At 41.1% G+C, this 27567-nt stretch overlaps 1 protein-coding gene across 10 annotated transcripts in view; it reads left to right on the top strand.

The window, feature by feature from the left end:
• The first annotated feature begins 500 nt into the window (after nucleotides 1-500).
• Nucleotides 501-27567, top strand: part of FYN (FYN proto-oncogene, Src family tyrosine kinase) — a 122173-nt gene continuing 95106 nt past the window's right edge. For 7 of the 10 annotated variants that reach the window (XM_081857173.1, XM_081857165.1, XM_081857164.1 and 4 more), the window contains exon 1: nucleotides 502-1070. The gene's annotated coding sequence lies outside the window, so the exon portion shown is untranslated. Of the gene's footprint in view, nucleotides 1071-15365; nucleotides 15476-27567 lie in introns of all 10 variants that reach the window. The other 3 variants (XM_081857167.1, XM_081857169.1, XM_081857163.1) reach the window with 2 other exon arrangements.

Here is a 27567-nt window from a genome sequence, read left to right as displayed (position 1 = left end):
TTCTGATCAAACTAGCACCACCAGATACCTATTCACGTTTCCTTGGATTGATTCTTACAGGGATGCTGGCGCGGATGGTCATGCGGGCGGATGAGATGACACGCTGGTTTTTCCAACTCTCTGACTCACTCACTCTCACATCCTTGCAATGCAAAGCCCAGGCATTAAAAAAAAAAAAAAAGGAAGAATCTCTCCCTCTGTTCCAGTTTCCTTTCCGTTTCATTGGGCGGCTGGAAGAACCCTTCCCCAACAAAGCGCTCTGTCAGCTGGACGCACCCAGCCCATCCATCCCACAGAGCAACCGGAGATGGGCTGTGCAGAAGCGAATCCCACTGCGCCCGCCTTCCCGAGTGGCGCGCGTGCCAATAAGAACTGGAGTCCCCTCTCCCCGCCTAACTCACCCCAAAAGCGCTTCGCCATAGGCCGGCTAGGGATGTCAGTCTTCCCTCCCCCTCCCCCGCGCGCGCGTGCGTGCGCCCCCTCCCCATCCTCTTCCCGCTTAGTGAACTGACGCAGGGGTGAGGAGGCGAGGGACGGCAAGGCAAGGCAGTGGAGGAGCCCAGGCTCCATCCGCGCGAGCTGGCCAGGAGGAGCGCCAAAGCAGCGATGCTGCGGTTGCGCCATCTGTCAGGAGCCTGGGTGGCGGTGGTGGGAGGAGGAGGGGAGGAGACAGACTGAAGCGGCTTTGGCTTGAGTCTTGGGCACAAAAAGAGAGAGAGAGAGAGAGAGAGAGAGAGGAGGCAACGGAGCCGCGCAGCGCAAGACCATCTTCCTCAGGACAAGCAGCCCGCGCGCCAGACAAAGCTGCCGCCCCCTCTTCGGCCATTTGGCGCCCCCCGGCCGCTGAGGCAGGGACGTCCACCCCACCCCACCCCCTCCTCCCGTCGGTCCTCACGTTAAGGGGGAGCGAGCGACAGATATCGCCCGGAGCTTTTTTTCTCTGGAAAGGGGACGCCTCCCGCCGCCGCCGCCGCCGCCGCCGCCGCCCTCCGGACCCTGCAGAGAGCGCGAGGGGGAGGGGGCGTTGGGGTGAAGGCGGCGCTGCAGACCCAAGTCCGGCTGCGCTTCAGGTAAGCACGAGAACGCGCCGCCCGGACTTCCCGCAGCCCCTGCCTTATAGAAGGGAGGGAGGGAGGGAGGGCAACGAGGCATGCGCCGGCTTTTGTACCACCGGGCTGGGTTCCCCGCTTTGTGCTGGCGTATGTGTGTGTGTGTGTGCGCGCGCGCGCTCTTCTCCTGAAGTGGCTCTGGGAGCAATTGTCTTGCTGCACGTCGTTTCTCGCGCGGAGCTCCCACCTCTAGAGCCGTGTGTGTGAACGCCAGACCAAAGGGGATGGGACCTAGAAAGGGAGTGATGATGGGACCAGAGGCATGGCTCCGTTTATAATTCGAGAGGCGTGGTGGTGGCTGGGCCTAAAGAAGATTTGGAAACCAGAACAGAACGCTTTCATTCCCCATGCAATAACGGCATCGTCGAACATGGCAGAGAGGTGTGGATGGGGAGCCAGAATACTGTAATGCCATTTCTAAAGCATGGCATTCAACGTATTTACTAGCTCTCTAAAGCCCTGCTATTTCCATAATGCCATTTGTGTCCAGCTCTTGTTGGATAAGGGTGCCCTGTGCTGGTCTCTGGAAGGAACAGTCTGCAGTTAAGAAGTTTTTCATTTGAGATGTATAGGATGTTGTGTGTGCATGAGCGGCTGCCTGTCCCACGCCTTTGCAGAAATGCTTCATAGCTATCAAAAGCAGAGATTTATGTGAGCTGCTGTCTGCTCTGTAGGATTGGCCCTTCTTGTGACCCTGCTGCTGACGGGGTTGGTGAGTGGCGTTGCCATATGACAGGATTTTCAAAACAGGGGCACTTTGGAGATGATGCCTCTCATCTACAGAGTAGAGCTTGGGCTTTCTCAAATGAGGACTGCTGCCTGCTAGGTTCTACATGCTGAGATGTTGTGGAATACAAAAACCTTCTTTTTTAAAAGAAGGGGATTCCGCTTCAGTATAAGGGACATTTGTCAACCCCTGACGGGGATGCTTTGTGATGACAAGAGGATCAATTAGATAATGTTTTGTGGCACTTTGAATGAAGGAGAGGGTGAGAATAACTACAGTGATGTAATCCTTTAATAATTGATAGTCGTCCTATACAGTACAGTAGAGTTTTCCACATGCACAAGCTGCTTCCCCCTTCCTTCTTGGCAAAAATGCTGAAATTTGTCCAGATCCCCACCTTCTTAACTCACACAGACTGATGATTTTACTAGTTTAGAGAGGGGAGGGGGGGAAACAGCCGAGATTCATCCCAAGGCTTTATGTGCTGCAACTTAACTGCAAAAAGGGGGAGTGGGGAAAATAATAAATAAAGTGACTCCTCCCCCTCCTGCAAATAGATCTTGAAGTGTGTGTGTGTGTGTGTGAGACAAAGAAGGCTTTCAGCGAAGAAAAGAGATTCACACAATGCTCAAGGGTAGTGAGGTTTGAAAGAGACCCCCTTTCCCCCTCCCTTCTTCCTTTGGTTGTTGTTGTTATTATTTGCTTATTCCCTGGGGCGGCTTCTTTCTCTTTCTCCAGAAGATACCACTGAACTGTTCTCAGTATCTTTCCAGGCACATTTAGTCTAGTGAAGGATTCCTAACACCACACATGGATTGCCAGCATTTTGCTGTGCCTGCAGAATCACAATTTATATGTTAAAGCCAGCTCTCTCTCTTCCCCCCCCTTTTTAACCTGTGAAATATTAAAAGAACATAGAGTGATCTTTGCTGCTTCTATCAGGAAAGATGATGAATGAAGGGAAATTAGTAGAACATCAGGGGCACAATTCTGTGCATGTCTGGTAAGACACATCAATATCAATGGGACTTACTCCCAGGTAACCGTGTATGAGATTGTAGCCTAAAAGACATAGTGTTTGTAAAATGCTTTCTCTCTTCCCACCCCCATCCCCACTCCATTATTGTGGTGCATTCATTTCTTATGCTCGGAAGTGGGGACAGGGTGTGTTAGAAAGGCATGCATAGAAATTGAAAATTCTCCCAGGATATTTACCTGCTCTCATGTGTTCTCAGCCCCACATTCTTCTTTGTATTACCTGGAAAAAATGTGTAACAATTTGTAGTTCTTTTAAACAAACTCTTCTCATGAGAACTCTGTCAGCATTTAAACAATTGTTGAGCACTTTTGGTTATGTTTGCAGACAATACAATTTGTTGTGGTTTAGTCTGAAAGGTAAATTCGAAGGGTCCTGGTTTTGCAGTTAATTTAGTTCATCTTTCAGTGACAGAAAAAGGAGAATAGTTATTCAGATGCCCACCATTTTATTGTAATTTACAGTTCTTGGACAAAATGTAAATTGAGTGCTCTAAAATAACCACTGATTGTAGGGAGCAAAGTGAAGCACGTGTTGATTCTTAAATTATGTCTGTGCTTTCTAACAGTGAAATCAAAGACAGTAAGATCCAAAATAAAAAAATTCCTTCCAGTAGCACCTTAAAGACCAACTAAGTTAGTTCTTGGTATGAGCTTTCGTGTGCATGCACACGAAAGCTCATACCAAGAACTAACTTAGTTGGTCTTTAAGGTGCTACTGGAAGGAATTTTTTTATTTTGTTTTGACTATGGCAGACCAACACGGCTACCTATCTGTAGTAAGATCCAAATTAGACATGGTGGCAGCAACCCCCCTGCCCATTTTAGATGTCTGGATCTGCAAACATCTCATGTAATGTGCTTCAGAATACCTATCTTGGCTGAATTGTGCTTATTCTTTTTATAATTAAATTGGTATAATAAACTGTTGGTTCTAAAATTTGATGTTGTAAAATATAATTTAATAATTTACAAGCTTTAGGGGCACAGAGCAAGTGAAATGGTAACTTTATTTGAATTACATCATGTTTAAAATGTGGGGTGCAGTATTTTGGGTTGTACATACTGTATAGGATGTTTCTTAGGCTTCATGTTCAAGAAGCAAGAAGGAAAGAACAGAAAGCTGTAGCTGTTCCAGGCACTTTGTCTAATATACTATCTTCAGACTTTTCAGTACCATGCCAGAGGATATGCTAGCATTATCTGCCTTTGCAACAGTGCCACAGTATTTTATGTGAGACAACTGAGGCAGAGAGCTGTATGTCTCTGCTGACCTTGCTATTTCAAAGGAGTGCCTGGCACTTGCAAGGTGGTGGTGCTCATGTTGGTGCTACTTCATAAGGGTTGCAAGGAGCTGCATATACCATAACACTCATATCCGAAAAACACATACCAAAAATTTGCCTTAGCATTGCTGTTGTGCCATGCAATACTTTCTTTTTCTAGAATAGCAGTGCTAATTATTGTGATTGTTTTGAGCTCCTATCCACTCTGAACTTGACAGCACAGTTCATGCAGGTCCTACACTATCTGGTAAAAGTGAATGGGATCACTTTCAGTTGTTGTATCCTGACAATGTGGACTGGGTGTTGCAGGTGTAGGCCATCAATACTTTTAAGATCTAACAGTGAGGGACTGACTGGCTGGATCCAGAGAGTGGTTAATGCCTCATTGTGGGAAGGTACATGGCTGCTGCCTTGAAAGGGACTGTGGTGTGGTCCTTCCTGAAGAGGTTGTCCCTGGATCCCAAGGTATTAGATAACAACCATTCAGTTGCAAATATTTCTTTCCTGGGCAACGGGATTGAGAGAGTGGTGGCTGGCCTGCTGCAGATGTGCATGGATAATGTGTAGGCCCATTTAAGTTTGTATTCACCATTGAAACAGCTTTGGTCATCTTGATTCTTTATCAGGGGACAAACAGTGTTTGGTATCGCTGACCATGATATCCTTGAGCAGTTATGCAGGTTGGGACTCAGTTACAGTGATTCTGCTTCTGCCTGTGGGGTCATTACCAGAGAGCAGCATTGAGGAGCTTCTGCTCAGCCCCATGACACAAGGAACTTACTTGTCCCCCATGCTATTGAAATTCCTAGGAGGTTCATTTGGGGATCTGGAGCATGGTCTCACTGATTTACTGATGACACTACATTACAAATGAATTAGGAGAGGTGGACCAATGTCTGGAAGCAGTGATGGCCTGGATGAGTGCCAGTAAACTGAGAATGAATCCTCACAAGATGGAGGAGCTATGGACAGGTGTTTCTTGGGTCCAGGAATTGGGGGAACTGCCTGTTTTGGAGTGGGTTGTACTTCCCCTGAAAAAACAGGTACATAGTTTGTGGGTACTCATTCATTCCAAGCTGTTGCTAGAAGCCTGAGTGATATCCAACTTTGACTGGTTCACTAGTTATGGCCATTCTATGACTAGGATAGCCCAGCTTCAGCAGTATTAACCTCACAGTTTGACCTTGTGACCTTATGTGGTAGTATCCTTGAAGACAGTCCTGTAGTTGCAGCTGGTATAGAATCATAGAATTGTAGAGTTTAGTCAAGTAGCAGGATGGGCTCAGATGTCACTAATCCTTATAGAATTGCACTCTGTGTCTGTGAGCTACCAGATGTATTTCAATGTGCTAGCACTGATATATGAATGGCTTGGGGCCTGAGCACTTAAAGGAGTGCTTCTTCTAATGCCTACCAGCTCATGCTTTGAGATCAATGGGGGAAGCACAGCTCATGGTCCAGCCAGTGAATATGGGTTGTGGTGTTGTAACATGAAAATGAGTCTTCTCAGTGGTAGTGTGCCAACTGTGGAGTTCTCTTCTTGAAAAAGTGGGTCTGTCTCCTATGTTGACAAGCTTTAGGTATCAACTGATCATGCATTTGTTTGCCTGGGCTTTGAGGACATAAATGTGTTATGGAGTCCATGGGACGGATTCAACTAACTAGTCATGCCAGCAGAAACCCACACAAGGACTTCCATTAGTGCAATAGGGCTTCCCCTGCTCCTCATTCCAGGTGCCTCTCTTGCCACCCCAAGTTGGCTGTGAAGGGAATTGAGAGACCGCTAGAACAACACTGAGGTCAGGGGAGAAAGTAGAATGTTCCATCAGAGAAGCAGAAATACTTGCACTGGTGGAGGGGCCTGCTTAGCAGTACATTAAATTCCTCCCCAACAGTTTTACTATTGATGTTTGCTGCACTGTGTCTTTGATTTTAGCTACGCAGTTTTAGATGTTTTAATTATTGCTTTGTGTTGGTTATATTTTATTATGCTGCGAACCGCCCTGAACTCCTATGGGAGTAAGGGTGGTATAAAAATACATTGAATAATAATAATAGTAACGGCAGGCTTCCAGCATAGCAATCTACTGTTACGGGTCTGAAAACCCTGAACACAATTCTGTGCTCTGTTGTCTTTGCACAGCGGGACATGGGATTTGAGTTTTTAATCATGTCAGAATAAATGTTCTTGACTGTAGTTCATATGTATGCTTTTGGAAAGAGTTGAGCTGCTGAAAATAGGCATTAACTACGCCTGGAACTGTGTCGTTATAATAATGAGCATCCTTTCCCCATAAGCGACATGGCCTATAGTGGATAATTGTTGCTTTACTGAGCAAATTCCATTTTTGCCTCTGTGAATCATATATACTTCATCAAACAATATACATGTTAGAACATTCAGATATGCTATTTAAAATTAATGTTTGAGATCACATTGGCGTTAGAAAAAACCTAAGTAGTAACAATTTTCTGCTACCCATCTGCAGCAAAATATTTATTTCTTACCTTCAGTACTGGGCACACAACTCATAACACTTGTAGTAATCTTTGTTACCACTTGATAGAGATGGCATGTTTGCATTCTTTGGAAGCAGTTGTCAGATGGACAAACAGTGGGCTTTTGAAGTAGGGATTATCCGGTGATTTTTTTTCAGAGGGTACAAATGCAAGGCATAGCATGTGACAATTTTTGCTTGTGGAGTTTTCCAACAAAGAAGATCACTTCTAAAACAGATGCTTCCTATGTATAAAACAGTGAATTTGCAGTTGTGGAATGTGTTAATACGTAACAGTTATCCTGCTTGAGGAGCCTGAGTAATGTTATCCAGATATATATATATGGAGCAGTATGTGAAGATACCATTGAGGCCAACAGCCCTATGGGCTTCATTAGGCATGAGATGATTTGCAGTAAATTTATGGTCTAATAAAAATGTGATTGGACAAGTTAAAACTGTCTAGCCTCTGCAGAAGTATGATTCACATTACAGTATTTTTTAGTCATTGCAGTTAGACTAAAACTGCAGGTTTTGGGGATCCTATTGCCCCCCAATTTATTGTGCATTTTATTTACACATTCTGTTATTTATTTATTTAGTCACTTTGTTTTTTCCAGGCCAGCCCAAAGCAACTTACAACCAAACAAATAGACAGATACCCCCTCCCCAAGATAAATTAAAACCAAGAGGAAAAAGAAATACATTAAAAATATCCTGCCCACTTCCATAAGGCCACAGATAGTTAAAGGACAGAGGCCCAGTTATAAAGGGGGGAAATTGCATGGCGCGTAAATATACACATCATTGTATGGGGAGAGCCACCACAGAAAATGCCCGTTCTCATGTTGCCATGACCTCTCATGAAGGGGGCACATGAAGAAGAGCCTCAGATGATGAGTATGGGGTCCAGATCGGTTCATATTTTTGCAGTCTAGGAAACTGTAGGAAGTCTCAGCGACAGATGTTCAACAAAATTTTGTAGCCTTAATTTGCACTGTTGGTCTTTTTCAGACTAAAGTAGTAAGGTTTGCCTCCCTGTTTAGGGACATTTAAAATATTTGATGTTTTATCATGTTTTTAATATTCTGTTGGGAGCCACCCAGAGTGGCTGGGGAAACCCAGCCAGATGGATAGGGTATGAATAATTTATTATTGTTATTGTTATTGTTATTGTTATTGTTATTATTATATGCTGAGTGACTGTTAAATCTCCCTTTAAAATATTGTTTTATAGCTATATTTTAGTAGTTCTGCTGGTAGGGCAAGCACAACAAGAAAGAAGAGCTAAAAAGAATGCAAGCAAAATTAATAAGGCATAATTCTGTGTGTATATATATCCCCATGCAGATAACTGAATGCTGATGAATGTTGCAGTGAAACTCACATTTGGAAAATCCATGCATTATCTTATGATTTGGGAAGAACTGCTCCAGCATTATTAACTTTCAATTTGATAGGAATTCAAATTGTGTGCTTCTGTGTGCTTAGGGTACAATTTGTGTTTCCTTCTTTATCAGTGAAACTGAACCCTTCTGCTGAGATAGTTTGTCCAGCGAACTCAATATTGTCCACTCTGACTGGCAGCAGCTCTCTTAACACAGACTTCCACACTCTAGTACCTTCTAAATATTTTGAACTAGTAAGTCCCAGCAGCCCCAGCCAGCAGAGCTAGTTGTCTAATGGGATTTGTAGTCCAAAACATCTGGAGGGCATCAAGTTGGTCAATGCCGCTCTAACATATAACAAGGTATTTTCAGCGCTGCTACTTGGAGGTCACCTTTTTAGTGTAGACATTCTGTTTTTTAAAAGCACGTAAAATGTATTGAATCCTAGAGAAAGAATAGCATTAAGCATACTCAGCATGCCTGCTTGTAATCAGATTTTTCCTATACGGTGACATGACTTGGTGACTTCACATATCAGCAATGCAGAATGATGCTGTATTACAACATGAGCATTTGCTCTTTGGAAATTCCGTTTCATTCCACATAAAGCAAAATATTTGCATCATATATGATTGTCTGTGACTGAGCAGCTGAAACTCTTGATTCCCCACCCCGTTAGAGTAGTTTAAGTATTTTTTTTCTAAATCCCTTCATAGTGGTGTGGTGTGCAAAGAGAGGAGGGAACACTAGCATTACTATGGAGCCTCTGTGTTTAATGAATGCATCTCAGGAGTCAGCTGTTCTTCTTTTAGGGCTTGCACACGTATTACATTTTGGAAGCTCTTGCTCAGTTTGTAGCATTCTTATAGACCAGGCTACAAACTCTAGTTAAGAGACACAGGGAAAATAAGAGGAAAGCCAGGCATGACCACAGGAAAAGAAGTTTGTGGTTGTGTTTTCAGAAAATGCAGAGAATTTTATCCTTTAGGTTTAGAGGAGGGTTTTTGGTTGTCTTTAGCTGGCATCTGAAATTGGAAAGCTAAATAAACTTTCCTGCCTTACACTTTAAAAAAAACTGCTGATGATCAGAGTTGCAGACTAAGGCTGCAATCCTGTGCACACTTATCTGGGAGCACATTCTATGGAACAAATACAGCTTTCTTCTGAGTACAAGGGCATATGATTACACTCTACAATTGCCTTGTTTAGGCCTGACAATTTCACTCAGATTCAAGACTATTTCTCGCTTACGTTTCCTACCTGGGTATGGAATCCTTGGTTTAATAAACAGGCATCTTGTTGATTTAGTTGAGAATGATGCATGTGTGTGTTAAATCCCCACTTTTGCTCATTAAATATGTACAGAGAGCATCAAGAAAGAATTGAGCCACTTTTAGATATAGTTCATTGGAAAAAGTGGCAATTTCAATGTGTATGAGCTGTTCCCAACTAATAGGAAGTTTATGCATTTTGTACTTGAGAAAGATATACATTTATAAAATGTAAAGTGAGAAATTACCTTCAGCTGGCATCTTATTTCAGAGATGCTACAGGATACCAGCAGATTGCAGAGCCTTTCCTAGAACTTTAGTGACTTCAACTTTGCTCCTGAACCTAAGATGCAGCACATTTCTCCAGTCTTCAGCTTTTTTCTTGTAGTCACTTCCTGAACAAATAATCTAGAGTTCAGAGAAAGGAAATGGGGACAGTGAAGGCTGATGGGGCAACATGCCTCAAGGACTGAGCAAAAAAATAAAATAAAAATTACCTATTTTCTTTCTGGAGCATCTAGAATTTTCCTTCTCGTGGGCTGGAATATAAAGCACTCCATGAGGCATGAGACACCATTGCGAGAAGAGTTGTTTGATGACAACAACCCATCATGCATGGAAATGCTTTGTTCATGTGCTTCAATGGATCACAAATATGGTGGATCACTGGATGATGTGAAATTGTACACAGTAAAGCTTGTAGTTTATAGTGAATGGGATTTATTCGTGTTCATGAATTTATCTTAAAAAATGTCCTCTCACGTTTTCTCTCTGGTTTTAGTATCCTGTGGTTTGAATTCTGAAAGTTAATCAATAGGTAGGTGCCTAAACCTGGACTTGGGAGACTCTGGTCTCTTCCAGCTCTGTGATTCTGTGGTAATCATTGTGAACCCATGAGTGGGTAGTTAGTTTGTAAGAAATGGATGGAATGGGCTTCAGAATTCTGGTAAATGTCAGGCTCAAAGGAATTCTTTTATGTTTTGTGAACAGTCACTGGAATGTGTTGCCTTTTTCTAGGTTAACTGTTCTAAAATGCTTGGAAGCACTACCAATACCACTTTGTCCTTTCAGCTCAGGGTGACTTAATAGCAATTTCCTTGCCAATATTCTGGGGCAATGAAGGCGGCCAGAAGCAAACCAAGGGACACCTGATACCTTTTCACTCTTCCCAGCAAGCACTTTCATCTCTCCCCCAAATGATTTTTTCCCCTTTCCTTTTTGTGTCTAGGTAATTACTTTAGAGAGAGCCTTCAGTCTATTAATATGGCTTCAAGATGGAAACCATCGTTCTGTTTAGCAGCCATTATTTTGATAGATAATTTCACACACATACCCTTCAGAACAAGCAACACAAAACACTACTTTCAGGGGAAATCTTAACTTTGCCTTGAGGCATTTAGTCCAACTTACACCCCAAATATATACATTCACTCATTTCTTTGTGAGCTTGTATATCTTCTACACATGAAATATGTTTAGTTGTGGCTTCAGAGCATTTGATAGTAATGCTTCTGCTGTTACAAATTCAGCTTATGTATTTTCCCTCTAGCCTTAATTTTGCACAGGTAACTGTACTTGTTCATTTATTTAAGATATTTTTATGTTCTTTTCGATCTGTAAACCAATTCCAGTACTGGAATAAGTTGAAGGGTTTGAAAAAAACAAAAACAAAAAACACCTCCACCAAATAACTAAAAACAAGAAAATTTTAAAAGCAATTTTTTTAAAAAAAATAGCCCTAGATGTTTAAAATCAGGGAATAAAATCAATTCATATACAAACTTTTGGGTTCTGTCCATAAAGCCAGTTAAAATGCCTAGTGAATAAAATAACTTGACCTGCTGTCCGAAACTTGGGAGTGAAGGTGGCATGTGAGTCTCTAGGGTATTCATAGGGGGGCCATCACCACCTGCCTCATTTCCGAATGTAAGGGAGCACAAAGAAGGGTCTCTTATGACAGCAAAACACAGAGCACATAGTTAAATGGTACAATTTGGTCCCACAACATGTAGCAATGGCTATCAACTTCAGTAGCTTTAAAGGGGGATTCTGTTAATTTATTGGGGCAGGGAGGGATAAAGCTGTCAATGACTATCATATTTAGTGATTATGTACTACCTCCAGTGGCAGAAGTAGTATGTTTCTGAATATCAGTTGCCTGAGGAACATGAGTGGGGAGAGTGCTGTAGCACTCAGGTCTAGTTTGTGGGCTTCCTGTGTTGTTGTCGTTTAGTCGTTTAGTCGTGTCCGACTCTTCGTGACCCCATGGACCAGAGCACGCCAGGCACTTCTGTCCTCCACTGCCTCCCGCAGTTTGATCAAACTCATGCTGGTAGCTTCAAGAACACCATCCAACCATCTCATCCTCTGTCGTCCCCTTCTCCTTGATATTTCCCAACATCAGGGTATTTTCCAGGGAGTCTTCTCTTCTCATGAGGTGGCCAAAGTATTGGAGCCTCAGCTTCACGATCTGTCCTTCCAGTGAGCACTCAGGGCTGATTTCCTTCAGAATGGAGAGGTTTGATCTTCTTGCAGTCCATGGGACTCTCAAGAGTCTCCTCCAGCACCATAATTCAAAAGCATCAATTCTTCAGCGATCAGCCTTCTTTATGGTCCAGCTCTCACTTCCATACATCCATGTGGGCTTCCTACAGATATCTAATTGGCCACTGTGAAATTAGATGGACATGTGTTCTAATCCAGTAGGGTTCTTCTTCTTATGCTCTTACGTCTCATTTCTTGTGATGTTCATGCAGGTATCTGGGTCCCATTCCGTATATGGTTGCTAAGGCTTTTGAAACTCATGCTCCCCAGAATTATGGCTGCAAACAAATAAGTCAATAGAGCTGTTTCTGGTGACTGTTTCTGTCATCTAGTCATTACATTCTGCACCAGTTTCCAAGGCAGCACCACAAAATTAAACTCTGGGATTTGCTCTCATAAGATGTGGAAACGGCTGACAATTTAGGTGGCTTTAAATGGGCATTAGACAAATTGATAGAGGATATAGCTATCAATGGCTACTAGTCATGGTGGCTAAATGCATTCCGCAGGATCAACAGCAGGAAGCCTCTTGTGCTGGCAGAACAAGAACAGGAGAGGACTATTGCCTTGATGTCCTGCTTGTGTGCTTCCCAGAGGGATCTGGTTGGCCACAGTGGGAAGCAGAATGCTGTACTAGATAAGGTTCTGCTTTTCTAATACTCAACTGAAGTTAAATGTAACCTCGTTTCTAGTATAAACAGCCTGCTGTTTTACAAATGTGTCTTTTCAGAAGGCAAACACTTGTTATATGTGCTGAGAACAACTTTGTACACCGGACCATTTAAAAAAACAAATCCAGAAGATCAGAAGATGGCAACAATATTACTGAACATTTTGTTTAATATACTGCAGTCCACCAAAAGTGTTGATCATTAACATATATTCTCCTATCCTATGTACCCTACTCTGAATTTAGTACCTGAGTATATATTTTTTACAGATTATGATCAGACATTCTCCCTTGCTTTTGCTTTCAGTGGAGGAGTCTCACTTGCCCATGTGAGGCTACATCACAGGTTCACAGCTATTGTTCTTTAAAAAATATTTGCAAACAAAAAAGAAAAATATTTTTGTTTAAATAATAGCTTTCAATTTGAAGATCAGGAGTTTATTAAATGAAAAGAGGACTCTGGGGTGGAGATGAATGAAACTGTTTTGCTGTATAGTGAAGTGACAGCCCCTAAGGTGCACTAAATTTTATCTATACAGCTCACTGCATTTTGATAGTTGCAATTATAAGCAGAGGCAGAAGATAAAGAGGGTTACCTTTTTTACAGTGACAGATGAAGATTATAAATCAAAACATGTTGGTCTGAATGAATGATAAGTCAGTAGACTTTAGTTCAGAGGTAAAGAACTTGTAACCTCCAGAACTTGTAGTTCTGGATCATCTAGGTTTTAGAGCTTCTCTCCTCTTGTTTTGTCTGGTGCTTTCCTTCATCTCCTTTGTTGTATACTGGAGAAGGGTAGAAGGAATCTTCACTATTTTTATCTATTATATACTGTATTTTGGAAGGTTGTTTGTTTGTATGTTTGTATGGGTTCAGCCACATCTCAAGATAAAATCACCAAACTTGGCATGATGGTTCCTGAGGTGGGGCAGCGGACTTTGTCACTATTTGGATGCCAGGTACCATTTTAAATCAAGATGGCGGACCAAAGCACCAGCTTTGTGTGACTTCATCCATTTTTGGCATAGGTTCAGCTGCCTCTTCACTGAACTTGGCATGAGGGTTCCTGAGATGAGGGTGGCAGTCTTTGCAGACATTTGGATGCTGGTCACCATTTTGAATCAAGATAGTGGACCAAACATAACTTTACCTGATTTTTGGTATGATGGATCCAAATTCACAAATTACACTATCCATTTAAAAATCACAATATTTATTGCTTTCTAAAAATTCCCAGGCATCACCAAGCACTCCTCATTAGTTGTCTACATATGGCTGGGGCAGCATGTGTATTTGTGTGAAGAAAAGTAAAATCTGTTTCTTATATGGACTGTTGACAGATTTTAATGATATTAAGATTTGACTTACTTTTGAGAACAGCAGTGAATAAATACTACTAACAAAGTCTCAGTTATTAAAAGCTCTTGCATGTCTGCGTGTTAGCCATGTGGCTGTTACAAATTAGTGAACATACATTTTAAAAAAGTTTTTCATTCCTAATTGCATTAAAAAAAAAACAACTCAGAGTTTTGTTTATTCACACTGCTGGTGAACCTGTAAATCCAGCTGTGTCACTGTGTCCACTCTGTGCTGGGCCTCAACTAATATTATTGAGGATGCAAATTATATGGAGTTGTTCTATGGACAGCAGCCAAAATAGAAACTGTTTTGAAATTCCTATAGTTGCTTCCCATAGGAGAGACCAAGGAGCCAAAATATGGCAGCAACTTGTACATGCCACTGTTGTGACCTGTATAATTTTAAACTAGTGACCCTGAAGGATCTTGATGTTATGTATCTTGGATTCCTCTGATCTCCTGTTCATTTGCATGTTACACACTACGGTCTGCATTGCAGACCTTAAGAAAATGTCAGATTGTAAAATCCCATGAGTAACTTTAAGGGTTTGACCTAAATCCTTGCAGCAAGTAGAAACTTAATTAAGCTAGACAGCTGCACTCTTGGCCCCAGTGATTTTGCCAAATATTGCAAATTCTGCAAATATTGTCTCATCTTGCCTTTAGAAGTGCCATTTATGTAGCTGCTACATAAGAACATTTAAAATGTTCTTGTAACATACTTGCTTCCAGTGATTTCTGAAAGTCTTTTTGGGTCTAATTCATTGTAATACAATTCATTTTATGACTACATGCCCATTTTTTGGTGTGAAAATGTAATGATTTATATATATGTATAATTGGCTGGCATCCTGTGGCGCCAGAGAAAAAGACTTGCCAATCTCAAGAGTGTCATCTGATTCCTAGTTTTGCAAGCTGCTGTGATCTCTTCACAATATTAAAGATTAAAGCAAGGCAACGTTACGATGATTACAAAAGGCTTGGTATTTTGGTTGTGGGTTCTAAGGGTTCTGCTTATAAGGAAAGAGACCTAGATGCAAAAAGAAACCTTTTAGAAAGAAGTCTTAGGAGGAGGAAGAAGTTTCTTGTCTGATTTGCAATTCAGTGAATAGATTGAGTATTCACTAATTTCTGGCATTGTTCACCTACGCTGAAGTTACTGGCAAGCTAAAATCTGGAGTGGAATATCTTTTACTAACATATGAGCATGCATGTCAAGTGAGCAAAATAAATTGTATAGGAAACATTCTTTGCCGTCATACTTTAAAACATCACATGCTGAGTAGTAAAAACAGCAAATAATAAGAGGATTTATTGCTGAGTTTGTTTTTTTCAGTGGCTGCTGTGACATTTAAATATGGAGCAGAATATGTAGCAATGGATTTCTAGCTTTTCCTGCGTGATGGCATATAAACACTTTGATATATTTTAAAACTGGTTCATATGAGAATGAAAACAAAATCTTCTTGTCCTCAAAGAAAACAGCAGAATCTTCTTGACTTGGCTTTGACACAAAGCGACGTTTGCATGAGAGCCCCAGCTGTTGCCTGAGATGAGCTACTGCTGTATTATTTCATTCAATATGCAGGTATGTATTTCATGTTCTTAATGAAATTGTGAAACCTTCTAAAAAGACACTGTTAGGCCTTGACCCCTTAAAAGCACTATCTTAAGTTGTTTACTAGAACCAGCTGAGAAATTATTCAGAGGGACCTGGTTGGAGTATTTGGGAACCTGGGTATCTGAGAATACAAGTTAACCAACCACTGAATGTTGAAAAGTTTTGCATTTTTTATTTTTAAGTTATTTTATTTCTCTTCCTTGTTAGCCTTCCCCAGATTTAACAAAAAACATGGCAAGAAAGTGCCAAAACATGACGTCTTCTTTAACAATTTTTTTCTTTTACATAGGTTATTATGTGCCACCAAAAAACTTCTTTTCTCCTCTATTCTGTTGTTGGTAGGGTCAGAAAATAGTATTTCGCTAGCATTGACATTTGTAACTCTCTGATTTTTGAGTTTCATAAATGTTAAGGGCATTGGGTTCCTTTGCAGGTTCAGAACTTGAGCAGCACTGATATGTGTGAATATCATTTCAGAGTCAGACACTTGTGAACACTAATTCTGAAATCTTGATTTGTAGTGTTCCTGCTTTCAGAGAGGAAAGGTTGGGGAAACAGAGGAGAGATCTTTCTCATGAATTTATTGCCTAGAGGATAAAAGAAACCTGGGGAGATCAGTGTCCAAGTTGCTCTCCAGACATGGTAAGAGCATAAGAAGAGCCCATCTGGCTCAGCATCCTGTTCTCACAGCAGCCACTGTGAGTTTTCTCTCCATATTGATGTTTGGTCCAATTTAGCACTAAAGAACAGGTTTTCCCTGGGAAAGGAGCAGGGCAAGAGGGAAAACCACTCAGACTCTTGCTCTGGGAGACCCCAAGAGCATATTTAGGGGCACTTGTGGGGAGAAGGATGTTCCATCATGCAAGGCGAAATCCTTGTACTGACAGAATGTTCGCCATAGTGCTACACTGAATGCAATGTAGGGTATCCAAGCATAAATTCAAGTATGCAAAATGGTGGGGTGGGGTCATCAGGATATGGCTAAGCACCTTAATGCTGCCCCCTTTCTGTGTGTGCCTTAATGCAGATTAAATAAATAAATATCACATGCAGGAGTGTGTTTTTTTAATTAAATGGGCAAGTCTTTTTCAACTGTTTCATTGGGACTGCATGATCCCCAACTGCAACAGTTAATACTGAAGACAAAGTTCCCACTGGCTTGCGCTGATTTAAAAAAATAAAAAAGGATATGGGAACACTGTTATTTTGTTACTAGTTTGAACAAAAAATCCCAGGGAAAAAGATAAAAATATGTGGGGTGCTTCCCATGGGGTTCATAGTTGTCTTGTGCTATTAAACAAGTAAGATCTCATGCTATATATTTTGCATGTGGTGAAGTCATTAGGTTTCTTATTTGAAGTGCTTAAAAATATTAAAAAGAGACCTTTGTTATACAAGAATAATTATGTATGGTGTACCTATTTCAATGCACTTAAAATAAAAAGATCTATTTAACTTGCAGCATTGTAAATCCATTACGGTGGAAATGTTTTTAAAATACAACTAAAATTAAGAGCAAAACCAGCAGCCCTATATCTTGCCGAGCCATCTGTTTGCTGTTTTCTCCAACCACATTTTCCAATGTTCAAGTGCTTTCTATATTATACTTGTCAGTTTTGGTGTGGAAGGGAGCAAAATGGTGAAAAGCTTTAATGTATTTTCTGAGTGGGAAAGTGTGCCATTTTGTGTGTGTGACGCTGCTGGAAGTCTTCTATGGAATTTTGCTCTGCTGAATCTTTTATTGGCGTATCAGTATTAATTGACTTAATATTGTCAGATGTGTTCTCAGAATGCCTGTTCTGCCTTCTGCTCCTAAACTTAAACATCATTGGATTATTATTATTTTTTTAAAAACCCCTATTGAGGTTCATATGATATACAGTGAAAAGAAGGAAAGCATGTCCATGAATATTTAACATTTTTATCACGTGAAAGAGAACTTCAAGAACCCCGCTTCATAGGGATAAATAGCTTGCATTTTGCCACAGAAGTTTTCATTCTTGGGGAGCTACAACTTTGCTTATTCATAGCAGATCGGTCTCATCAACTCCTTATCTTAAAGACTATCAGACAGAATCCAAGTTCTCAAAGTAGAGGAGCAGCAATATGATATGACTGATATCTTCTTGGCATAGGAGCCCACTTCTAGGGGCCGTGGGGGGTTTGGCCCCCAGAAAAAAATATTTGAGGGGGTTTGGCCCCCTGCAAAGTTGATGGGCATTCCCATTCAAATGGGGTGCGTGCACCGTGTCATGTGATTGATTATGCGGGGTGGGGCTTAACTAGGCAATGTACTGGAATTCTTCGATTTGATACATAACATTGGCCTGGTTCTTGAAGCATGGTAAGCCAAAGTGTGGCTTAGCAAAGCTCCACAAATGTGTGGGCTCCTGGCAAAAAGCTTGCAGTCACTTTGCCAAGGTAACAGATCACAGTTAGCGAGGAGAAAGCTTAACCACAAGTCCCAGTTTGGATGACATGCGAAGCCAAACCTTGGCTTAGTTCAAAGTGGTACAACAGTAAAAAGGACGGGGCGGGGGGAAGCAAAGAGGTTGTGAGCTTCACTCTGGGAGCCCACACATTCATGCCATCTCTCTGCACTCTGTCATGTGAACCAGCCCATAATATTTTGGTGATGGTTGCGTAATTTCAGCTATGACCCGAAAACTATTACTTTTTAAAGCAGCCAACTGGTGTTAGGGAAGATGCTATTTTCAGCCTGATCTATAGTGATGGGGTAAACTATCCTGATCAAGCTCAAAAACCAAGATAGATTACTCTACTCAGAAAATTGCTCAATTTATTCTCACCCAATTGTCAATCAAATCAGATTATATGATATTCCTAAATATGTCCTTGGGAGCACGATGATGTTTTGTTTCCTTCTTCAGCTACTTTCCATCACCTTGACTTTTTTGCAGATCTTAGGACCAGCAGGTCTCTCCCTCCCTTCCACACCCCTCTGATACATGGCATGTTGTTATAGCCATGCTGAAAATGCATTTTTCCTCACGCAGCTGGCATCTGTCAGGGTGGAAGGGATGACTTAAAATCTTTGGATTTTAATCCAAACCAGAGACATTGCAGGGCTATGATGCTTGCCCCATATTTGAGATGATGATTGCAAGCCACCAAAATTAATGTATCTGAGCAAGGAAATGTATAATTTGGCAACTTGACTACTCATTTGAATCTGTCTCTGTGTTCAGTTTTGTTCCTAATCTCAAACCCATTGATTAAATGGGGAGTAATACTAATTTTAATCTGTCATTGAAGCTTTAGTAAAGCTATCAATTAAATCGATTGAAAATTGTAGCCCTGGAGAAAATTAATTCAAAAGTTTATTATTACTAGTGGGCAAAAGGCCAAAGCAGCATATTAGCACAGACTTATATTCTTCACAATACAGTTGCCTAGTACATATTAATGTTTTAGTTATACAAAGAACACTTAATTATAAGAACAATCGTTTCTTTTTATAAAAACACATTTTAAAAGACTGTTCCATAGGTCAGAAAACAGCTTACTTAAGCCCATACATATTTATGGATAAAATTATCAGTAGTGAACACCCTTGAAATTCATAGGTCCCACATATGAGAAGGTTAATGCATAAGTTTATATGAGATATTATATTCAACATCAGGCCTCTTCTTTCTTTTTCAGAGGAACTATAGGCTAAATCCTGCAAATTATAACGTTAGTCTGATTAGTTGACATGTGTTCATTTCTGTTTTTTTGGCACAAGTGGCTGTCCCATGTGCTAACATGATCAGTGATAAAATGGGTCAGAAAGAAAAGATGAATATAATTATCTGTGCCATGGCAGACTTCCTGCTCCTGAGTTGTGCAGGAAAATCTACACTTCTTTAAAACAACAACAACAACAACAACAACAGACACAGACCAAAATGGCAGAAGAAGAAGGCACATGCACACTGCCCTTGGGCTGAAAAGATACTTGCATTCCTGAGATCCCAGTTTCCCCTCCTAATCTTTCCAACCACGAAGCAACATGCTGCCATTTAAGTTACAAGAACGCCAGCAAAGGGGAAACTACTGTGAATTGTGCATAGGCACCTGCACATCTTCCAGTACTGATTTCTTTGCACACAAGACTTCCAACCCCAAGAGTGTCAAGCCTTTTTTAAAAATCATGGCCTCTTTCAGCCTTGGCCAACCTTCTTGAGGCAACACCTCACTCTTGCACTCGCACACAGGCACACGGCCTGGATCAGGCCGCTGAACTGGAGGGTTGCCACCTCTGCTTTTAAACTGTAAAGGAGGCATTATCCCAACGTAGCACAGCCCTCTGTGACTGGTTGGCTTCAGTGGGTGAAAGGGAGAGAAAACAAGCTACTTCTCTCCCTCCTTGCCCCTACCATGAGCCAGTGCCACTGCAGCGACTTCAGGAGATGAACCTGGTTTTTCTGCCTTCAGTCATAAAGCCAAAGACAAGCCAGGTGTAGTTTCTTGGAGGGTCTTGAGCCTGTTACTTCCCAGATGGGACACATGGAGACCAGAAATAGCTACCCACAGAGCTAGGTGTTTGGAGCCAAGCTCAGGGAGGCCCACTCCCGTCCTTATACCTTGGCTAGGTGCTGCCCTGTTGAGCAGAGGGAATGCAATGGTTATCCTAGCTAGGTTGTATTAATCCATCTGAGAAGTTCCACGTATGGAAACATGTTTCTTTGCATGGATTTCCCTTTGTTTAATTAGGCATGCATCATTGATCAGAGTGCTGCTCAGTTATTTGCACTACATTGTTTTCACTGGAGTGAGCATTTGGGCCTTATCCAAATGTGCATCCACATGCTCATTCCACTGAAAACAATCCACTGCAAATCGTCATCAGCCATTGCCAGTCCAAGTTAGTGTCTCTTAATTGTCTAAAACTGGAATTGGAAATAAGCTTCCAGCAGTGAAACACGTTTGTGAATTTATTTGTGTATCACAGAGAATAGCAACCCTGTTACATATTGGGATTGCATAAACATTCTTTTTTTACATAATCTGGATAGCCTTGGGACAGCGTAATCAAAATGTTGACAATTCTAGTCCTTTAATTTGAACTTTTGACAGGACCTTCACATATTCAGCGTGTCACCTACTTCAACTGCAGCTAAAATGTGGTATAAGGCAGCATGAAAAACTCATTCTGTACTATCTTTAAAGTGGTTGCAGAGATGTGAATGGAGAATAAATCAAATCAGATCTCTCACCTGGGTCTGCATAAAGCATACTAATGCCTTTGCAGAGCTAACTGCTTTAAGCTTAGTGGTCTTCAAACAATTTTTCCAAGTTGTTGTTGAATTAAAACTGTGATGTAGCTACTGGAGGATTCTAATGAGTTATATATTGGTAAAGGACAGTCAAGTTTGAGTGAATTTAAAGAGTGTAGTGCAGGATAGTTGAGATATTTTCAGTGGATTTGCAAAGCAATCCTGTACTTAGAAGTAAGCCTGAGCTATTTCTACGGATTGATTCCCAGGTAAGTGTGAGTAGGATTGCAGCCTAAATGTCTGTAGGAGCAGCATTTGAAGAAGAGATTATTTAATTCTATGATTCTAATGGAAAATGTATGGAAAGAAGTAAGATTGTTGGTGTCAGGGGTTCAGGGAGAGAGACGCAGATGAGGGAGGAGACAGAAAGTGAGGGGGAAGGATTCCAGACTGACGAGGAAGAGGATGACAATGACCCAAGATTGTCCATGAGTCCGTCCAGTGAATCGGAGGACTCCCAAAAGGGAGCCCCTCTGGTCAAGCCAAGGGGAGCTAGAGGGGGAAGCAGTCAGGAGCAGGGAAACGAAGGGGGAACCCCCAGTGGGAGTTGGAGAGCGAGACCGGCTGCTCCGCTGGAACGGAGTGAGGGGGGAGGAGTGACCAGTGTGTCAGAAGGAGCAGAACAGGAAGCAGAGAGGGGAAGGAGATCAGGGCAAAACGTCCTGCCGGAAGGGGAGGAAAGTAGTATCGAGGGCAGTGTAACTGTCGAAGGGAAGGTCAGGAGCAACGTACGTGCGCCAAGTTCAAAATGGGAGGCGCGCGGAAATGAAGAGAGTCCTGGGGAGGAGCCTGGTCCCAAAGCCCGAAGGAGGGGGGAGGAGGCGGCAGAGGATTCAGCCTCTGGAGAGTCCCGAAGGGAGAGAACACAGGGGGGCAGAAAGACCCTGCGGAAAAGGAAAGAGAGAAAGAGGTGGACCAGTACAAGCCTCTTAAACTGGTGTAGAGGCGGTACTGACTCAGAGGGGACTTCAGCGGTCTAAGCGTAACAGACGTAGGGTCACGGACCTCGGATGTAAAGCTACTAATGTTCTTCAATAAAAGCTTTTGTACATAAGCTGGAGTGGACTTTGGTCTCTTGTGAGCTGGGACCACGGGTGACTCTGACAGTTGGTATCAGGGTCTCTGAAAGATCTTGCTCAAAAAGGCGGCCCAGGCATTCATGTTGCATCCATCTCTTTGTATGAGATAAAAATTGTGTTTGCATTACAGCTGCTACAATTTTACTTAGTTAGTTTTCTTCCTTCCTGCCAAATGGTCAAGATTTATATCAGCATAGGTGAAATAATTTTATGGAAATGCATATATTGAAACTTTCAACAAGAACCCTAATAGTGAATGTCACAAAGGAACTGGCTTTTCTCCTCCCCATGTAAACTGATAGGTGTTCTTTTGATCCTCTACATCTGGTTGTTTGTTTGTTTGTTGTGCAAGCATGCCAAATCCATTTTAATTTAACAACCTGAATTTCAAGTATGTTTTTGAATACCACCTGCTAGTCTGGAAGAGCCTTTGGACTACAGACTGTTCTGGTAGACTCTGCATGGGAGATACTCAACCTTGCTAGCCAGTAAGGAATCTCCACCACTGGGCAAAGAATGTCTTTGTTTGGGACACATCTCCTGACCTGAATACTATTTCATATCTGCTTCGTGCCAGCATCGTAGAAATGCTGCAGAGTAGCCAGGACTGGTGTAATTTCTAATGAAAGGACGCAGCTAGATGAGACGAAAATAGAGGAAAGAGGATAAGATTTGTTAAAGGCTACATGGGAATGCAATAGAATCTAGCTGACCCAGTAGTGTGTAGAAAATGTGAGGGCTAGGAAAATCTTGGCAAAAGTATATTTTGCTTTAAGGAGAAATCTGTAGGCAGAATAATGTGCTAATTTGGTTGATATAGAGGATAAGGCTGATGCAAGCGTGACAAGAGGCATTTAAGACAGGAGTATACAAGACAAAGACAGATCTCACATGCTTAAAAGGGCTTTTGAGGTTCTTTCCCACTGTTGTTGCGCATGTGTGAAAGACAAAAATGAAGCATTAATTGATGTACAGTGGTACCTCTGGTTACGTACTTAATTCATTCTGGAGGTCCATTCTTAACCTGAAACTGTTCTTAACCTGAAGCACCACTTTAGCTAATGGGGCCTCCCGCTGCTGCCGTTCCGCCGTCAGTCGATTTCTGTTCTCATCCTGAAGCAAAGTTCTTAACCCGAGGTATTATTTCTGGGTTAGCAGAGTCTGTAACCTGAAGCGTATGTAACCCGAGGTACCACCGTACTGTATAATGCTATTAAATTGATTGCTGGCCATATTAGATAGATTTACAATCACGTTTCATTCTGCATTTTTCATGTGTGTTGCTGTTGAGCAGATTTTTTTGAAATCTGCAATAGTTTTAGTGATCCACCAACTATTTTCCATAGAGCTTGGCTTACTTGGGAATATGTTTTTTAGCATTTTAATCTCTCCTCACTATGTCGTTTTGGGTACTGTTAAGGGGTTCAGCTCCTTTACCCAATTCTACTTCCTTTTCTATGATTGTGTCAGCATCTTCCAAACCTTTCTTTCTTCTTTGATCAAACCAATAAGGTGAGGAAAAAGCCTTGTCTATTTCGTCGTTTTCCAAAAGGGCATGTATAATTTTATGTTGTTGTTTAAAAACCAACAGCTGATAAGATAACTTTCGATTTCACCAGGGCTTTCCATGGTGTTGTCAGCTTTGCAGGAAACTGGAAGGGAAGAGAGAATGAATAAATATTCGAATGAAGTGTGGGTAGGAAGGTGTAGTGCAGAAATGTGAGTTAAACACTTTCTTGACAGTCACCAACAATGACATGCTGGGATTCTATTTGCATCAAGTTGCAGGAGAGTATGGACCAGTACACCGGATAGGCAAACAAGGAAAGTGTTACCTTCCACACACTATCAAGAGGGGAGGGTGGCAGTAACAATATCCAAAGCAGGATATTGGATAATCACAGGAATAGTGGATGGGGTAAAGTAGGGAGAATTTCCTGAATAGCAATTTAACTGCTTGAAAATGCAGGTGTGATTTGGGCTAGAGGCACATAGAGCTATGCACTCCTGAGAGAAGGACAAAAGGAGAAGGACAAATCAGTGACGGTTAGTGTAGGGGGGGGAAATAATCAGAGGTGGAGTGGTAAATACTAGTCAATTCATTTCAGTTTGTAAACTGATAGTGAGACTTAAAGGTTTTAAGGATTGGAACAATAGTAATGAGTGTAGTGGCAGAGAGAGAAAGCTTTAGGACATCCATTCTCAAGGTATTTGGCATGAGTGGAGGCTAGCAAAAGAGGTTATATAGTAACTAGACTAAGCAGCAGAATGTGGCAGTGGCTTGGATGTGCACAGAAGGAACAGAGAAGGAAAGTGCAGAGTTGAGTCATTGTCTAGCTCAGTATTCTTCTGCAGAGTGCACCAAGAGGTTGATGAAAGTATATTCAAACATTTTATCCTTGTTGAAAAAGACAACAATTGCTGCCTTTATTTTTTTTCCTTGGAAAAAAAAAGCCTGCATTCATAGTGGAGTGTGTGTATTTCAAATGTGTATACATTACACACACAGTAAATTTGCTCAGTTTTTCTAAATCTGCTTGCAGCTTAAAGTGCAAACAATTCCCGATATTTTTAAGATAAGCATTTTCAGAACGTGGCTGGCATATTCATTGGTCTGCATTAAACGAGGCTTGTGGCTTCCAGCTCACAAAAACAAAAAAAAAAACAAAAAAAAAAACCGTGATGGCTGCAGCTCACATAAATAGGATCACTTGTCCCCCTCAGCTGAGATGCTAAAGGGTGAATAGTCATAAAAACTGAATAAGCTTTTCTTTTCCATTTCCTAATGAAGCCACATGGTTAAGCAGTGTGTGGGAAGCTTGCCTATACCACAACTGTTCAGTTCATAAACGAATTATTCAAAGCTAGTACTCTTTGGCAACTGTCAGGAGCAATAAAATATTAGGTACACAAAAATTATTTCTTTTAAAACATTAAAACTATCTGGGTGTTAATGTGGTAGGTGCTTTATGCCTGAAGGCCAGGGATTAATGAATTTGGGTGAGGACTGTAGCTTAATGCCTCTGTCCCAGTGCTGACCTCTTGCATACCTGGATGACATTATAGGGGTCTACCATTGGGCAGCTACTGATGTCTCAGTGTCCTCAGAGGGCAACACTGCTGCCACTGAACAGAGGAAGCTGGTGAGCAGATGACCCATCTGATGGGATACTGCTGAGGCTTCTCAAAACTAGAACCAGCTATGCTGTCCACTATAACCCCTAAATGATCTCTGGAACCTACTTTGTTTATACTGCAGCCTCATTCTCCATGTTATTATAATTTTGAAAGTAGCTACCATTAACCTTTCTTTTTTTTATATATATAATAATATTTATTAAATTTTCCAATAAAACATACAAATACAAAACAACTACAATAAAGACAAACACAAACAACAACAAAAAACAACAAGAATAATTTCAAAACCTTATTTCTTACCCTTATTTCCCCGACTTCCTCATACCTCACCATTTTGTATTCTAGTTTCATTATTCCATCAGCAAGTCCCTTCCCTTATTTCACCATATAATTTTACTAGTTCCATTTCTTTTCTTACGCTAATGTCTCTGAAAACCAATATATTTTTTAAATCCTTGTCAAACTAACATTCTTCAATCTTATAATATTTATTTAAATAGTCCTTGAATTTCTTCCAATCTTCTTCCACTGTCTCCTTCTCCTGGTCTCGGATTCTGCCCGTCATCTCTGCGAGTCCCATGTAGTCCGTCATCTTCATCTGCCATTCTTCCAGAGTGGGTAGATCTGGCGTCTTCCAATACTTTGCGATAAGGATTCTTGCTGCTGTTGTAGCATACAAAAACAACGTTCTGTCCTTTTTTAACACCACATGGCTTACCATACCCAGGAGGAAGGCCTCTGGTTTCTTCAGGAAAGTGTATTTAAACATCTTTTTCATTTCATTATATATCATTTCCCAGAAAGCCTTAATCCTTGGGCATGTCCACCAAAGGTGAAAAAAAGTACCTTCATTCTCTTTACATTTCCAACATTTGTTATCTGACAAGTGGTTAATTTTTGCAAGCTTGACTGGGGTCATGTACCACCTATATATCATTTTCATAATATTTTCTCTCAAGGCATTACATGCCGTAAATTTGATGCCTGTGGTCTACCATTAACCTTTCTATGCTGTCTTACATAGTGCTGGGATCCCTTGGATAATCTTGTTTGCTTACAAGTAGAAAAGCTGTGGAAGATATCATGCAGATGACTTCTTTTTTTAAAAAAATATTATTAAGTACAAATTAGAAAACATACATATTTACAACAAAAGAAGATACAAAAGAAAAAGAAAATACATATAACCAAGGGAAAAAAAATAGAGAATATTTTGTCTCTTTTCATATTTACAGTTATTTATACCACTATAAAATGCTATTCACAATAAAGGAGTGAAATGAAAGATAAGGTATCAGAAAAAAGAAAAAAAGAACAAAGAAAAAATACATATGACTTCTTGTTTTGTTCCAACAGTAATAATAATTTATTAAATTTCTATACCACCCTTTATCTGAGATCACAGTGGTTTACAATATAAAAACACAACAATGCATAACATAGTAACAAACAAAAACAATAACACCCCCTACCACAGTTTAAAAGGCCATTGATTGTTTAATTAGCCAAAGTCCTGGAAGATGAGGAATGTTTTTGCCTGGCACCTAAAGATATGTAATGACAGCACCAGGCAAGCCTTGCTGGGCAGAGCATTTCACAAATGGTGAGCCACCACAGAAGAGGCCCTCTGGACCTTATGTGGAGGAGATGCACGAAGAAGGGCCTCAGATGATGATCACAGGGTCCAGGTTGGTTCATATGGGGAGAGGCAGTTATTGAAGTATTGTGGTTTAAGGGTACGAGCTATTTAAGGCTTTATAGGTCAAAACAAAGCCCTTAACTACCATTAATTTAATTTTAAAACAGAAATTAATTTGTGTTTGTGGGGTTTGTTTGTTTTTTAGTGATAAATCTATTAATTTGTTTTGCAATGGCTGCTGAGAGTACATGTTTTCCTCTACAGCTAGAAAGAGTGTGAAACCTTGGGCTTTTGGTTCATTTTATTTTGAAACCTTTCCGATAGAAGAATTATAGTCTTGTTTTTTCCTTAGCATTGCTGCCATCTTGTTTGTTTAGGAAGGACCATAGCTCAGAGGTAGAACATTTGCTTTACATGCAGGAAGGTCCCAAGCTCAATCCCTGGTCTCTCTAGGATGGGCTGGGAAAGACCCCCGCCTAAAAACCTGAATTTGTTGCCAGTCAGTATATATAGATGGACCAGTAGTCTGACTTAGTATATATTCCTACATCTGGTAAAATGAATCCTTAAACAGTTTAACACCAGCCACTAATGCAAAACTCCCATTTGGACATAAAAGGGTATGTCATTAACTTGCATTAACTGTCCTCTGCTAGGAAATGGCTTATCCTAATTTCTGCTCACCTTCTGCATGTAACAGGCTTTCACTACCCAAATATTTTATGGTGTATTTAAATACAGTGGTATCTTGGTTTACAAACTTAATCCGTTCAAGAAGTCCGTTCTTAAACCAAAGCATTCTTAAACCAAGGCTTGCTTTCCCATAGCAGCAGGGGACTCAATTTACAAATGGAACCCACTGAACAGGAAGTGAAACATGTTCTTATTCCAAGGCAGAGTTCACAAACCAAAACACCT

The sequence above is a fragment of the Podarcis erhardii genome (assembly GCF_964252035.2).
Source record: "Podarcis erhardii genome assembly, chromosome: 3".
NCBI classification, from domain to species: Eukaryota; Metazoa; Chordata; class Lepidosauria; order Squamata; family Lacertidae; genus Podarcis; species Podarcis erhardii.
This window is presented reverse-complemented; position numbering and strand designations above follow the sequence as displayed.